Source organism: Amblyomma mixtum, chromosome 7, assembly GCF_055824585.1.
Source record: "Amblyomma mixtum isolate Tamu chromosome 7, ASM5582458v1, whole genome shotgun sequence".
In the NCBI taxonomy this organism is placed as follows: Eukaryota; Metazoa; Arthropoda; class Arachnida; order Ixodida; family Ixodidae; genus Amblyomma; species Amblyomma mixtum.
The window spans coordinates 66,253,889-66,270,656 of record NC_143018.1 but is presented as its reverse complement, the minus strand read 5'-3'; the positions used below and the strand labels follow the sequence as shown (position 1 = coordinate 66,270,656).

The 16,768-nt window shown below is 46.1% G+C and overlaps 1 protein-coding gene across 1 annotated transcript in view; it reads right to left on the bottom strand.

Annotated features, from left to right (window-relative positions):
• Window positions 1-16,768, bottom strand: part of LOC149336366 (glycine receptor subunit alpha-2-like) — an 81,365-nt gene that overhangs the window by 58,749 nt on the left and 5,848 nt on the right. The gene's annotated exons all lie outside the window — the stretch shown is intronic.

Below are 16,768 nucleotides of genomic sequence, written 5' to 3'. Positions count from 1 at the left end.
AGCTTCCATCTCTTCTTCGTTCGGCATCCGACTGGCAGGATTTCTTTGGGCCGGCTCGGCGCCTGGCAATTCTCTTGCGACCTCAGCAGCATTTCTTCGCTGCAGAAAGCAGGTTGATTGGTTCGGAGGTAGTTGAGTTTCGTAAGCCCCTCAGACAGCTTGTAGCGAGCCTGTGCACACTTTTCTGTACGAGTGTTACTCTTGCAGTCCTGCATTGCATATTTTTCTGTTCGTTTTTTTTCTCCTTTCATCTCCCTATCTCTTGGTGGCGATCACCACGATTTCCGTCTTTCCTTACACCTCATGATCACATCACAATAATTATATCACTGGCTGGAGAAGAATTTATCTCGTGGCGTCTGAGAGCAGGACGTATTGAGCTCTAATACGTTTTCTGCAGCAGCCGAACTTGTTTCAGATCCGTCGAGTAGCAACTTATACGCTTCCAAGGAATACCAGCGAACGCAATCTTGACCGGAACCAGTGCGTTGACTTATTGCCTCCGGATACACAAGCACTGAGAACACCACAGACTCGCAAGTAGGAGTTCTCAGCACTTCTGACTAGTTTGAGTGCGTCAGCGTTCATTTCTGTTACGGGCAAAGGAAGACAATGTGATCAGCACGAGGATGCCGTGTAGTAAATTGAATCTGTCAAGGTTTACTTGTTTCTCCGGCGCTTCTAACAAAACCTCCTCAGGCGGCCACATTTCTTGGGATGATGTTGTGGTGTTTTCGCTGTGTCTACTGCTTTTTTCTCTTTGAAGTACACAAGTATATTTGCTAGTGTTACAGATCAAGTAATACATTTTCGACAAAGTTGGTGACCTTTCCCGTCATTTACCAAACCACAGCAAGGAATTAAGAATTTCATATAATCCTCTATGCACCCTGCATAATCAAAGCTTGGCTCGGGCTCTCGCTAAAATAAATTATCTGTGAAGATCCTCTCAATAAAACATTCTTTTTGTGGCAGTTGTGGTTCTTGAGGTTGGGTACGGGCTCTCGCTATATAAACATTATCCTCAAAGACCCTCTGATTAAATCTTTTTTTCACGAAGTTGTAGTTCTTGAAGTTGCTTTTAGCAAAAACATAAGTTCCGCTTCATATTGCGCCGCTTTCGCGAATGGCGCACGCCCTATTGTTGTCTCTTTTCCTTTGTGTTTGAGCATCCTGTTCAATCCTTATGTATTCCTGCATAAAAATGGATGTCATTTTTCTTCCACACGAACCACCATGTCTTCTTACTAAGTCGTGTACATCCATAGTTAAAGGGACAGTGAGGAGAGCACTATTAATATTTTTTTTTATAGCAAAATCCGATAGTTCGGCATGTCATGGCTTTGTTGCCACTTGGCCGGCAGCGAAAAATGCATTTATTTCTAAGAAATTTGGATTCGAAGTTGAAAAAGTTTTTCCCGCCGCTCTGATTCAAACTTGGGATTCTCTTATGACCACCCAGGACTAAGTGACGTGAAACATGACGTGCACATGACATAACGCAGACTCCGTGATTTCTGGTGGGCCAGCAGTGCGGCCTAGCAGCAGCGAAAAAAAAAGCTACCGCCGGCCGCACGTTGAAGGCATCTATCGGCTATTGCGGCCGTCGCTACAGTCGCTTCGCTTACGTTTGCACCAGCGTTTTGCCAGCGTTACGATGGATCTCGTTCTCGAAGTCGTCAACGAAGTTCTCGCAAATAGACACCTTTAGCATACCGTGTACCTTGTTACCGCTAGCGGAATACCGGGAACCCGCCTAACGCCGGTGAGCAGGCGCTGATTGGTCCCGATGCTTCAGGCGCGCGCGTAGCTGCCGGGCACGTGGCGCCATCTGGCGACGTCATGGAGATTTGCGCATGCATTGGCTGCGCCTGATTGATTTGTGGTTCTCGTGTCCTAGCGTTTTGTCCTATGACATCATGACGCTTGTACTTGCGAGTTTGGCCTGTGGCGGCGATACCTGTATTTTGGTTCTTGCTCTTTTCTACGTTACAAGAGCTTTGTTGTCAGTATGAGTGGCGTTTTTGTAATCAGGGGCTGGTATTCTGTCGATACAAGCCAATTTCAATTTCTCCTCAGTGTCCCTTTAAGCATTCCGACGCAAGATAGACACTGGGTGCGTGCATTAAGATTCAACCTTCGTGTGCCCGTGGCTCAGCCAAAGTGACGTAATCAAATCTGCCGGTGTCTTCTGCGAGCAGGGAGACCTGTATTTTTAAGATTTCCCTGCTCAACCTTTCAGAAAATCTCTTACCTCGAAACCTCTTTGCTCCCGAAATGGACTTTGGGGTTTTTCTCCGAAGCCCTCAAAGCCTTCGCCCTTCGACATTCTCTAGTTGCATCTCTCTTCTTGCCTGACTGTAAGAAGTCATCAATAATTCTCTATATAGAAAGCTATATTTTTCCTCACTCATCACTTCGCAAGGTCTTCATTTCGTACTTATCCTTGTTTATTCATGATGCGTCTTGAGAGCTTCTCCGACCCCACTGTGCGCACCAAGTGCTCTTTTTGATGGCATATACATTGTTGGATACAGCCTAGGCCTTATTTTCTTCTTCTTTGATGCGGGTAGAGACCTCCTGTTCGGAAACGTGGGCTCCGGTCCTCCTTAGGTCATAACAAAGACCTCGTCATACCCGCCCCGCAGAAATAGGATATGCACTTCCTACGGTCTCTTCAGCGGAACAGCATTGGCGGCACGTTGCCTGCGCGGTCAATTTCACGACGTCGGCTCGCCTGCTATACTGGAGGCTATACCATCGTGGAGTAACTACATACATATGCACGGCATTGTCCGTTGTATCTGCATTTACTTCATATGGTTGCTTCCATGCTTTGAATATAGTGTGTTTATGAAGGTTGATAAAGCATGTGAAAGCCTGCAAACACGTACGCACAGAACCCAAAAAAGTATGAAAATTCAAATAACTTGAAGCGTAGAGAAAACTGGTTAGCATTGCATGCATAAGTTAACTAAGGCCGCATAAGAAATGATCGAGTCTTTTTTTTCATTAATTAATTCGACTGGTCGCTATTAAGCAGCCTACTCTTTGATACTGCAGCACCTGACGGCTCTCATCTCCAGCGACGTCAAAACAGCTTTGGTGGCGCCATTGTAGGCAGTGGACCTACGAAGTTATAGGGGGAAATAACACATCAAAAAGATAACCCTCAAAGAATATTACTGTTTTAGCCTCTAACAGAGCATTTGTACAGTTGCCCCTGAAACGGCCCCTTCAGGGCGATCAAATCAAAATACAATATTACTGAACACGCCCTGCTTATATATACCAGGTCTCTAACATAAATTTAGCCGAGCTTTAATAATAGCCGAGGCACAATGCGTGAATGTAACATTAACCATGTAGTTCACCACTGTATATATAGTAACTTACAGAATTTTTATTTTTTGTTTAGTAATGGAACGAAGTGAAAACTAACTTTCCACCTTTTGCTTTTCACCAGTGCCGAAATGTAGTGTGAGTATTTTTATTTTGGTTTAATTGAGTATATGAACAAATTGAAAATTAAGTTTTCACCCACTGCTTTCGTGTGAAAATTTCTGTGTCGAAGTACAGAGCGCCGCGAAATATTTCTCGGTCATCAACTTCATTCTCCAAATGTTCTTTAGATTAGTTTTTCCGTGTTGAAAAGAAAGCCAGTGAAATATGAGAAGAAGAAAACCACGAGATAATCGACCCGCACACCGCAACAGCACCACTCTCAAACATGGAGCTCCTGAACGTAGCTGTGGCCGATGGTGTTACGAGTTTTTGAGAAGCAGAAGCAACGAAATGAGCGCTGGCCGCCACCTGTGACTTGGCCACCTTCAGTGCAGAAATCAGGGGGCGCGGTGGTTCGTGGTAACAACATGGCAGGGATATACAGGCCAACACATGAAGCGGCTTTCCAGCTTTCCTAGTAGTCGTTTGGGCGTTTCATCTGTCAGGCCTCAGGGAAATCATCGACTTGAGGAGCAAGACTTGGCGTTGTGCCAAACTTCAAACTCGAAACGCTCGTTCAGTGTTTCGTCCTCGATACCACCACAACTAATCAGTGAAGAGGCAATTTTCTGCACTGAACGCGGCCGCGTCGCAGGCTTTGCTTTCAGTTTTGCCACTAACGCCGTCATTGTTTTTATCCTAGCACATTCGCAACACCATCAAGCGCCACGACGTTCATTAGACCCACGGTTGAGTGCACTGCGGTCATAGGCGGTGATAGATTTTCCCGTGGGTGTCTTTTTTTCATGTTTCACGGACTTTCGTTTCAACGCAAAAAAACCTAGTTTAATAGACTCCTCTGAATAAAAGCGGAAAAAGTTAGAGGTTCTTAGGGACATTCCACAACTAACGGTTGCAATTTTCGTCCTTAAAAGAAAAACTCGCAAGCTTTTTTGGTTATTTATACAGATACTTCAACAAAGTAGAAAAGCACGTTGACTTACTCTACACAGTACTCAATAGCATGGTTAGACTGACCCAATTATTGGGTTGCGGTGTATTATAAACCTTGGCTATAGCTAGCTGGGAAACCTTATATACTCCTGGCCAGGCCGCTCCCTTCGTATCATTCGTGTTGCTCAACTATGGATTTCCACCCGCAAGCCCAGCTTTCCGTCACACTCCGTTCAAACACAACTCTCATGGGCCGCTGTTCTAACAAACCTTTGGTTTCCGATCACAAGATGTCAAAGTTCCAAGACGGGTATCAGTTGCAAGCTTGAGTCATGGTTCAATGCCGTTATTCAGCACTCCAAGGCATTCTCACTCGCTTTTCGTTTCTCTCCTACTCGGAGACGCTAGTTACTGAGGAAAAGTGTAATGCCATTAAGGATATGACTTCCGCTCATTTCTGTTTAGTTCAGCTTTCCACGGTACAATACTCGACGCTATTTTTTCCTCAGCTGTCTTTCCACTTCATCATAGCAAAAAATAGTTGAACGGATCTAGGCCTGCGGCACCTGCCAGGTGATTCCGCTAGCATAAGACTGACCCTGACGCTTTCAGTCGATCGCAGTTCATGTACTATCAGCGTCAATTGAAACGCGAACAAGCCAATTGAAACGCGAACAGCACAACTCGCAGATATTACACTAGGGAGGCAAAATACATGAGCAGTTGATTTTCCCATCGAAGCCGAAAAGACCGCTCTTCTGAAATGTTAATAGGTCACGCCTGTATTTCATCTCCAGCCTTTAATATGCTTGATTTTTTTGTGCTAGCGTTCCAGTTGTTTTGTTCGCGTTTCATTTGACGCTGATAGTACCTTCGAACTTTCATACAAGCTTTGTCTATGACGATCGTCGAACAAGCAAATCACTCAATGGAAGTAACATGTTTCTCACACTACCATTTTAGGGTGAGTGTTATAGGCTCTTACTTTAATTTGTATAAGAACTTCAACAAGCCTATATATGCAATTTCAAAGAACCTGCCAATATGCAATTTACCCTTGTACCTGCAAGAAGTGCTGGACGAGCAACCGAGGCCTCGAAAATATGGTGCCTACGAAGGCCTGTGTTGCTGCAGTGGAGGAAATCATGGGCACTATTTGCCACCGGAATGAACCTTCAAGGAGTCCCAACTTCCATGGCAAATAGAGCCGAAGGCAAACAGTGTACGCTGCCTATCGCTGACGCCACCGTTCATCAGCTGTATGCATTTTTGTTTTGTTTTGCTGAAAGACAAGCCTCTCCCGAGGACTTACGCCCGACTCTTTATAAGGTCCCGACATGAACTAATCCAGTTTCAGTAACAACGCGGACGCCATGGTATAATGAAAGAACCTCTGCGGAAAGCTTGCATCCTTCGAGCCCGGTCTTTCGTATATCCTATTTCGTCATTTTTCGCGCAACTTAGCGATTCCTTGACCGCAATAAGAAACTAGCGTAGGACGAAAACGGGAGCCTTCCCAGTCACTTCTAGGTTTATTGGTTTATTGGGGTTTTACGTCCCAAAACAACTCAGGCTATGAGGGACGCCGTAGTGAAGGGCTCCGGATATCTCGACCACCTGGGGTTCTTTAACGTGCACTGACATCGGACAGTACACGGACCTCTAGAATTTCACCTCCATCGAAATTCAGCCGCCGCGGTCGGGATCGAACCCGCGTCTTCCGGGCCAGCAGCCGAGCACCGTAACCACTGAGCCACCGCGGCGGGCCCTAGTCACTTCTGAATGCTACCTAAGTGTTGTGCCCGTGAAAAGTATGGTCTCTCTCTCTTCGTTCCTCCTCTTTTCTGAAGATGTTACTTTAGCACTCTCAATTCATTTTTCCTCAAATACATTCCTCACTACATCTCGCGGTAACCTGGTAAAATACCAAGCAAGCATGGAAGCACGGTACTCTTAGATTTAGAAGACCAAGAGTAGAAGACCGTCAACAACTAAAATGGCGCATTACAAGTCACCACTTGATATAGACTACTAAACGTCTTGAGCAATTCTAGCTTGTCCACCGGTGATGGAAACGAACTGGCTACCTGATCTTCATTTGTGTTTTTTGGTGAAGGATGCAAGAGGTGTTATAGGCACATAAAAAGCTTTCTGCCCTGTTTCCCTCCTGTCACCATGCTCACTCCTTATCTCACTGCGGGAAGTTATAATCTGTTTCGTTGGTACCTTCAAATGTTATCTTAAAATGCAACGAATGAATTTCTATGGACCCTGAACCACTTATGACTTGTCAGTTTGTAGCATTAATTGCTACAGAAAACAGAGTTATGCGGTGTTTCAGAGGTGACGTACCGTTCGTACTGCAAAATAGCAGAAGTGTTATATCAGGAAAGGTCTTAACATTATTTTCAACGACATTTCGAAGTTTTGAATATATACAAACTTGCTACATTCCATTCATTCCTATCCAGAATGGGTCGCTATAATCTAGTTTGACTGACTTTTCCTGGCTTTTCTGCCCAGATCAAGTTTGATGCAGTAGCCCAGTTTTGGTGACGTATGGGCGAATAAGTCAGTACGCTTTATGAGTACAAATTTTCTTCTCATTTGTTGCGCAAATTTTTATCGGATACATATAGGAGAGGCTACAAAATTTAATGAGTGCAGCCTAAAAAGAAAAAAATAAATGCAGACCTTTTACCTCAAGGGCTCCGTTAACATTCCAAAGTATTTAAAAATAATCGTCAAATTAAAATCTAGACGTCAAAAGAAAAAGAAGAACAAGGCCTAATCCATTGCCCCCCCCCCCCCCCCCCCCCCCCCGAAAAAAAAACGAAACGATCGCATTCTGCAATTCAGCACCTCTCGTGGTCTGTTGTAGTTCACACCGCGGTAAATAGACGGATTCTATAGGCTGAAACCGATACAAGACTTTGCCGCATGAGCAATGTATCGTTAGTACGAACTGTTTATTGACAGAATATTGGAGCCAGCTAATGCTACTTTGCCCACTTTCGCCTTCTACAATGCGCTTTCGCTGTCAACGATGCATTTTGAAGCGGTGCTCCCGCACCTATCACCGGCTTTTATTGGTAACGCTGTAGACAGCTAAAATGGGTTAACATAATTGAAGACATCACTCACAAATACAAGCAAGAGAAATTGCGCTTGTAATTCTAATCAAAACTCGAAAGAAAAAGGCATTTTATGCATAACCTACTCGGTTGTCTAAGATCAGAAGGAATTGACTGCGTAATGTGGATAACACTATATGATGACGACAAACAATGCCGTTGTAGAACACTAAAAAAGAACTAAGAAATAGCGGGAAAAGACGGAAAGTCGCTTCTTCACTGAAACATCGAAAATATGAAGATTTTACTGCACTTTTAAAATGGCGAACGTCGTTTCGCTTCTGAATATGGCAGCCCCTTGAAGAAGCACGTCTTTCGTGTACTAAATCAAGGTGCGAAAATTTCCATTCAGTTTTGGAAGATATGCAGGGTGCCGTCACCCACTCATCTTTAAAACAGGAAAACATTCATTCGTTCTCAAGCGACGACGAATAAATACTGCGCCATGCGACGCGCGCAGTCATTTCGCAGAAATTTACAACCTGTAGCTCCGCCTTTAAAAACGCTGCTTTACACTGCTTTTGCTGGCAAGTATTGTTCGAGTAAAGGGTGTAACAGACGCAAGAAAATTCAAACCGGCACTCTTTTAGAGTTGAAAACGCCCGTGAAGACAAAGTCTTGCTCCGTTACTTTAAGTTTCTCATTTTCGTTCCGTTTCAAAAAACTAAGACAACCGAAATAAGAATATCCTAGCCGTTTTCAAGCCCGCAGTCTGAGCCGTCCTCGACGTGTTTTCTCAACGACGTCAATAAGCCTTTCTAGTTTATTGTGCGCTAGAAGGTAGGAGCCTATTTTGTGATCCAGGCGACAAGTTTACAATGTTTGGACAAGATCAATCTGCTTTGACACGTCAATATTTTATCGCACTCAGTTGCGAAAAGTATGACAACCGCTTGAACGAGATTTGCGGCTGTCAACATGACTCCTGACGGGTGTATAGATCTGAAATTCGATGCGAACGATGGAGCAACGGCCGCTGAGTTCTTAAAAAACGAAGCACTATAAGCACTGGTTTGCTTTTTAAATGTGCGTGTGCGTGCGTGCGTGTATGTATGAATGTGTGTGTGTGTGTGTGTGTGTGTGTGTGTGTGTGTGTGTGTGTGTGTGTGTGTGTGTGTGTGTGTGTGTGTGTGTGTGTGTGTGTGTGTTTGTGTGTGTGTGTGTGTGTGCGCGTGTGCGTGCTCGCGTGTGCGTGAGCGTGTTTGTGTTTTGCAATGCGCGCGCGGGTTGCAAAACGTTCATCGACTGACATAGAATATTCACCTCCTAAGCAAAGAAACATGATCTATGGCGTCCATAATAGTCGACATTGTCATCCTCAGTCGCAGACATTTCTAAACTACTGAGGCTAGAAGTTAAGCGCCAGCGTTTTTCGCGAGATGCAGTGTGACAGAGATATTTTCAATAGTACATTTTTCAGCGAACGTCTATGTTTGCATTTTTCTCTGTAGAGAGTAAACTTCAGAACATTGGACGGATAATAAAGTTCCTTGCTCCGTTTAATTCAAGTCATTTGATTGAAAGGCGCCTAGGTGGATATAAACTTTGCGTTATTTCGTCAGTGCCTCCTTTCTCAATGTACTCCTTTCAAAATCTCCGCTAAGTTCCCTATAACGCCGCAATAATGTGCTTTCACGACAACCAGATAAATAGGCTTGTTATGATGCGACAAAAAGAATAAAATGTAGAAGCATTCTAGCGTAGTTAAACCGAGAAGATATGCGAATGCATGTGTTTAGCCTGGTTGGCTCATGGTTTTGCTTTGCTGTGATGTCTGCACGTCTGACGACGATATTATATTCAGGTTACGCTCTGATCAAGGTTAAGCTTATCTGATCTGTTCGCGCCACAGATGGAAGTAGATGAAGACAACTATGTGCAATGCACAGCACGAGAGTGTTGCAGTTTAACATATGGCGTGTTCGGCTGCGGCGATAGCCTAGTGCCTTCGTGCAGCGGGCAGTGAAACTGATCTGTTCGCGCCACAGATGGAAGTAGATGAAGACAACTATGTGCAATGCACAGCACGAGAGTGTTGCAGTTTAACGCGATGCATGACCGGCTGCGGCGATAGCACAGTGCTACCGCATGAACGTTACGACGTAGAGTGGGACCGTGCGGTGGTCCAGGGACCCAAGGGGGGTCTAAACACACTTGCCATGATAAAGTTTTTCTCTCTCTCTCTCTCCCGTGCAGTGGCCTGCGAAGCTGACCTGTTCGCGCCGCCACGGGTTCGGTATCCAGTCGCGGTAATATTTATTTTATTTGTGCATTGGCTGCTCTTTTGCTAGTTTAGCTAAGATGGAACTCAAGGTCACCCTCCCATTCGGTACAGCTCCTCCCCTTCTCTGCAGCTTGCGCGAAGCTTCTCTGAAGTAACCCGAACTTATCCGAGTTACTCAGAGGCTTCGCACAAGATGTTGGGTGGGGACCACGTTAAGTGGTGCATTCGCACTAAAAAGGAGAGAAGAGATCACAGATCCCGCAGCTTATATAACGCACAAATTGGAATAACTAAAAGCGCCCCCGCAGCTGATGTAACGCACAAATTAGAATGACTAAAAGCGCCCCCGCAGCTCATGTAACGCACAAATTGGAATGGCTAAAAGCGCCCAGCCTTACGCGTTTGCGTGATTCCTAATACGGCGGAACCGATTGGCTTGATGGTTTAATATCTTTGTACTGGACCTATGCTAAACGCTGGACGTCTGCGGGCCGGATCTGTTACACCATTTGCACTTTTTGTCTAAACTTCTTTTCTCGCGCCTCCTGTCTGAACTAAATGCCTATTACTGCCCCGTCGTCCTAGAGGCGATCTGCTATAAGAGTGCTAAAAGCCTCGGGAGAATCAATGCCATATTGAAGTCCGTATAATACCCTTCGCGTAATGTCGCGCATTGTTTCCTTGTTTCGCCGCTCGCGGTAGATTGGAGGTGCAGCGCAGAATTTCTTGGAAGTAGCGTATCTCCTGCATTCATAAATCTGGTAACGCATTAACAGGTCCATCCACACTCCTCGCGTACTGTTACCTTTAGCCCTGCGACACCATTAGTCCTTGGACCCGGCCTTCTGACGTCCTTAGTGTATCGAGTTGATGCACTCAGGCACAACTTCGGCTGGAAGAGCGGAAAGTACGCTGTCGCACACACACTAGCACAAAGCTAAGCATGTTATGCATTAACGCGTACACGACGGTGTCCATTACAGCCTCCAACAATAAAGAAGCAGCACCAAAGCGTGAGTGTTCCCAGGTGTTGCCCAACGCTCACATGCCGACTACAATGAAGCGAGAAATTTAATGGCTAGTCATACAGAGACTGGCAGGGAGATGTGCTTCCCCAGCAACAAACCCTCGAGATGCCAGCAGCGTGCTTCGAAATGGGCTGTTACTCTTAAAAAAACTATGGCGAACTACGCCAGAATCCACGAAATTCTGACACTTTCGCCGTTCTCCGCTTTCTTCAAGTGATCGCTAACACCCGCCATATTTATGCAGCGGCCATCCATTGCCATTACCAAAAGGAAAAGGAAAAGAAAAACTTAGTGCATTTTCTCCCACGGCGAAGATTTGAGCTAGTTGATCCCTCGTAATAGTTCGGCGATCACGTTCCAGAGTCTAGGAGGCATTCGCTTAAGATATCACTTCGATATTTCGCAGCAGCTTAGGTGCTGAATAATCAATGTTTCGCACTGCAAGTCAACTAGAAATCTCACTCTCCACGCCTGCCATTTCGATCCTGGGTTTCACATCGGGTTCTAGTTATAGTAGCAGCCGTAGTTGGTGCAACCGGTAGGGGGTTACCTAGCGAGCCACCTGGAGGGTACTTACCCTCAAGCAGGAGTGCATAACAAAGACGGATCAACCGTGGAAGGAACCGTGGAAGGAGCGAGAAGTCTGTGGCAAACGGAAAGAAATGCATTAACGGAGAGTGGTGACCACCGTAACCACCGTCAAGGTGGTTACGGTGGAAGGGGGAGGGTGAAACGAGAGCGATGGAATGAGGAACCAGGGAGGGATTGCCACCATGAAAGGAGGGTGGTTACCGTTGAAGGAGAGTAGGCGAGGGTGAAGTGCGTAAGTGGAACATGCTTACCACGGGAACCATAAGATGTGTGGTTCCCGCAGTAACCTCTTCCTCGGAGAGTGGAAGAATTCGCAGCGTGAGTGTGCCTGAAGAACTGGGAGACGAGTGACCGTGGAAGATGTGGGAGAGTAATACATCAATTGCTGCCGCTTAATCCCGCATTACGCAATGGTAACCATCTTGTGAACTTTACTATGGAGGGGAAAAATAGAGGCTCGTGTACTTGCGAGGTTACTGCACTGTAGTTATTGATTTTTGCTATACTTGCGGTGCAGTTTTAAATAATGTATGAAATGCGGTCCTGATGGCCAGAGCTAAGACATATATAAAAAAGTATATGTTTTATGGAGCTTTAACGTCCCAAAGTGACTCAGGTTGTCAGCGACGCCGCAGCGAAATTTCTGGAGCCCTTCACTAATCCAGTCGCTGTCAGGAAGCTTCCTTGTGCATCTGTTATATGGAAATTATATATTCCGAAGGCAGGCTGTATCAAAATATGGATTTTCCTGGTTTTATGGAGGCGAAAATTAGTACATGTAATTTTGCCGTTCTTGTGAATAAAGAGTTGCAAGAAAGCGCCTTTTTGTACTTCTTCGTGTAATAGTTTTAGGTGTACCTCTTGCAGGCGGTAAAATTCCTTCCCGTGGAGAAACAGTGTTTACCGACCAAGTTAGCCGTAACTATGCCATCACACGGGGTATGTTAGGGAGGTTATTAACAATCTGTAATTAGGGATGTTAATGCAAAAGCATTTCTAGGTTGGGTCGTGTCATCTAACCGTGCCCACTAAACGTGTCCGCAAAGCGTGTGCACGAAACGTGTCCGCAGCAGTTGTGAAGTTCTCAGAAGAGGTTGAATCAAACGGTGGTTGTAATCGAAACAGGATGGTGTGAGGATGCTGCGCAAAACAAAAATATGTCAATAGGATGATTACTTGATAACTGGAGCCAAAAAATGTCTAAATAGCGCCGACGTCGATAAAAAGAGTGGACGGGACCGCGTGACCACGGCGCGCACACCAGCTGCGTACTCTGACGTCACTTCGCGCATGCGCACAACTGGCGAGGCGGGCGGCGTCTGCTCCGCCGTCAGTGCAGCGGGGAGGCGCGCGCACACCATTTGCGGGCTATGACGTCACTCCGCGCATGCGCACAGGTGGCGGAGCGGTGGTGCCACGGCTCAGCGCGCAGCCACACTGACCTCGCGAAGCGGCTGGCGTAGTGTAGCTGTCCCTACAAAAGAAAATAATAGAGAGAGGCAAAGAGAAAAGAGAAGCAACGAGTGCCGAAAAGGCATCAATGCTTTCGTAATCTCTCAATGCGAGTCGCCGCAGTGATCTCTAATCTTTGTTTCCTGCAACCATTCCCGCAAAAAAAATTAACAAATTGTCGCAAAAAATGAAGTCTGCCGCTTGTTCAGGAACGCCTGGAAAAATTAATTGGGTTACCTGCGATGGCGATAAGCGAATTGACGGATTCCAATGGTGGTAAATGGATTCCAAGTGATAGCAAAGAGCATAAGTATTTGTCGACAGTCTATAGATGAACTCAAGGCCTACTGTTGCATTTGTGTAGACGATTAAGAAGCGGGAGCCATTTTCCACTGTGTGTGAGGAGAAAGTGTAATATTTATATTAAAAAGCGCGTATTTTTAGGCACGAATCCTCGTTTTTCTTCTTATTTTTTAAATATGTACAGCCAAGCTCTTTAATGAGAGGGAACTGAACAAGCGGTGAAACAGCGCTGAAGTACTACCCTGAGTTCGGATAGAATGATGATTAGTAATTTTTATGCAGCAAGGGCACCTGTGGCCAAAGACTGCTATGGCACAAGATGTTTTCATATTCTCAAGGTGAGGTCAAAGACCCACTTACCAAGCATTTCAGCCTAAAGAAGCCGAGCACCAGGCCAGGGGTAGCTTGCACCCATTGTACCACAGGTGTTTAACCGGTGGCACTCGGAATCGAACCCCGCACCTCCCGTATGCAGAATTTAGGGCTAGCAAGTATCCCAACCACCTGGAGCGAGTGTATTCAGTGCGGCACCCCACTTTCCTTTGACACCATGCTGTCATGAGTCCTACGTAATAATAGCCGAAGAAATCGCCGAAAGATAAAGCCAAGCTAGTATCCGGGCACAGCATATTCATTATGAGGCATGCTTCGTCGGCGACTAGTCTGCAATAAAGTTCGGAATGAAGACTCTCTGCACAAGATGAGAAAAGCGTAGCACAATAAAAAGCTTAATATCGCCGTCTTGCCACCTCCCATCAAGGCTGTGACATTCTATATAGCGATACAACCCAAAAACGAAGCTGTTGATGCTCATCAAAGAAAGCCCTCCAACATTTGGCGTCGACCGATTTTCACGACGCCGCTGTTATCGTGTTAAAGACGCGGTTTCTCCCATTTTATCTGCCACTCCCTACAATGTCACCCTAGCAGGTCAAAGGGGATTAACCACGACATCACTTGAATTTGCGTACGCAATTAGCCGGACAGCCTTCTTTGAGACCCATTTGCAGCTTTATTCTTCAGTTGTTTTCGACTATATGAACTCCTTTACGCAGAATCTTGTGTCGTTTTTTGCGCTGTTAGCAATTTTAATATGCAACGCCAACTCGCCCACTTCGCTATGTTGCTACATATCAAAATGCAACGCAGACTCAACTTTCTTCGAATCCAGCTCTATGACGGCGTCTAGCCCCGCCGTCAAGAAGTCCGGACCACACCGGTGTTCGTGACCACGCGTCAGCTGAAACACAAGTGATAGCCGAAGTTATCCATCGTCACCCTCACCGAACTAGCATCACAATGCGTACGGACAGCAGGGGCTCCTCCGTCACTTCACAACCATATGCCGAGAAGACATATCCGCGTACAGCTAAACAACTACCTGCACCAGAATCCACATTTCACAGCTTTCTGGAATGCGTCCCTGGTCAGCAAGCATTAGAAAGGAACGAACGGGCCCCGTTCGTTCCTTTCTAATGCTTGCACGGGCTCATTCTCTCACTGGCGACATGCCTTCGGATTAGCCGCGTGGCTTAGCGTTTAGCGCATTCGGCTACTGAGCCGGAGTGCCCGGGTTCGAACCTGACCGCGGCGGCCTCGTTTCGATGGAGGCGATACGCAAAGGCGCCTGTGTGCTGTGCGATGTCAGTGCACGTTAAAGATCCCCAGGTGGTCGGAATTACTCCGGAGACCTCCACTACGGCAACTCTTTCTCTCTTTTTTCTTTTACTCCCACCATTCATCCTTCCCTTACGCCGCAGTTACGGGTGTCCATCGAGATATGACACAACTGCTGCACCATTTCTTTTCCTCAAAAAATATTTTTTTAAATTTTTTCATGTCTCACTGCAAGACTTCCCTATGGCCGGAACATTGCAACTGCAAGGTTTAGCGTGCTCTCCACCGCAAGTGCCGGTGAAGAGACAGAAGGAACTAAAAAATTCACGCCCCCTTTTTCCCGCCCCGTTCTGCTACCTCATTCCTCACCATTAATCTACTTACACCGTACAAGCGCAGAATAATTCTCTATCTTGCGACCTCTACAACACCCCAACATGCTCAATCGCCATAGCCATCTCCGCTGTCAGGTGTGCGGCACTTTCCCTGACAACACACACGCACATATTGTCCTGCCCACGCGCCACTCGGTCACCGTACAGCCTCAAATGCAAATTCTTTTCACCCTCCCCCGCCTACAATGTGCCCTACACTATGGCCGCTTCTTGCGGTCAACACATTCCAAGTGTTGGGGACCCACCAGACCGCGCCGAACTGCGGCCGTTGCCGCCGCGGTGGCTCAGTGGTTATGGCGCTTGTCTGCTGACCCGAAAGACGTGGGTTCGATCCCGGCCGCGGCGTTCGAATTTCGATGAAGGCGAAATTCTAGAGGCCCGTATACTGCGCGATGTCAGTGCCCGTTAAAGATCCCCAGGTGATCGAAGTTTTCGTAGCCCTCCACTACAGTGTCTCTGATAGCCTGAGTCGCTTTGGGACGTTAAATGAAATAAACCAAACCAAACCGAACTGCGGCTGGAATCCTTGAGCAGTGAGCCGGACCTGGTAATGAAATAAAGTTTTTACTCTCTTCTCTTAAAAAAGTTTCGCTTATTGCACTTAAGCCACTGACATTTTCGCTGACCCTCTCTCACGAACCAGACGGCAAAATGTACTGGCAATCCCTTCCATATTGAAAAATTTTCGTCCCTTTATTATGCGAGGCCTTACATGGAAGCACACCGGATCACTGAACTCGGTTGTGCCCAGTAGGTGGCAGGGACTCTTTACGAGGGCGTACTTAATTGTTGCGAAACTCGGGTAAGAACATTTTTCGAAAGCGCTAAAACAACAGGGACAAAGAAGGAACAGACAGGGACGCGCGCTACGAAGTTAAGAAGGATGGCTGATCGGGCTAGTTGGTGCACGCTTGACATTTTAGCGTAGCGCTCATCCCTGTCTTTTCCTTCTTTGTCCGTGTTATCTTAGCGCTTTCGAAAAATGTCAAACGCACACCAACTAGCCCGATCGGGAAAGAACTACTCCTTTCGCACACGCACTTTCCTTTCCTCTCGTCATTGCTGTTAAACGAAATACGAGCTCCAACCTTGCATGTTTGGCAGTGATCGTCCCTAAAGCTGCCAGGCTGGAATTTAGGTTAGATGCACATAACTTTAGATTTATGACCTTCTCTAGGCATTCTGGAATCGATAATATATAGCGTAATCTTGTAGGCGCGTAATGTATAGTACAGCCTTGCCCTCTACGAAGGCTTCTGCCGGTTGGTCTCATAGCGCAGAGTTCCCGAAAGATATACCGGGTGTTTTTTTTTTAGAAGGTCCAAAATTTTAAAAAAAAGGTAAATTGCTTTAGATTTATTTTAGCACTGGGGCTATACTGGAGGCTATGGCGGGCGCCAGGCAAGAGGAAAACTGCTTTAATTAGTTCGCTCATTAACTAAATACGTCAATGAACTTTTCTAATTTTTATTTTAGGGCTTATGTTGTATTCGCAGAATTGGAGATCGTCCTCCAAACAGTCCAACCGAGAAAAAACAATTTGAATTAAAAATTTTTCACGCACGGTACGAGGCACGAAAAAGTCACCCTGGTCGGCATTTTCACACCGCAACTCAGCGGCGGGGA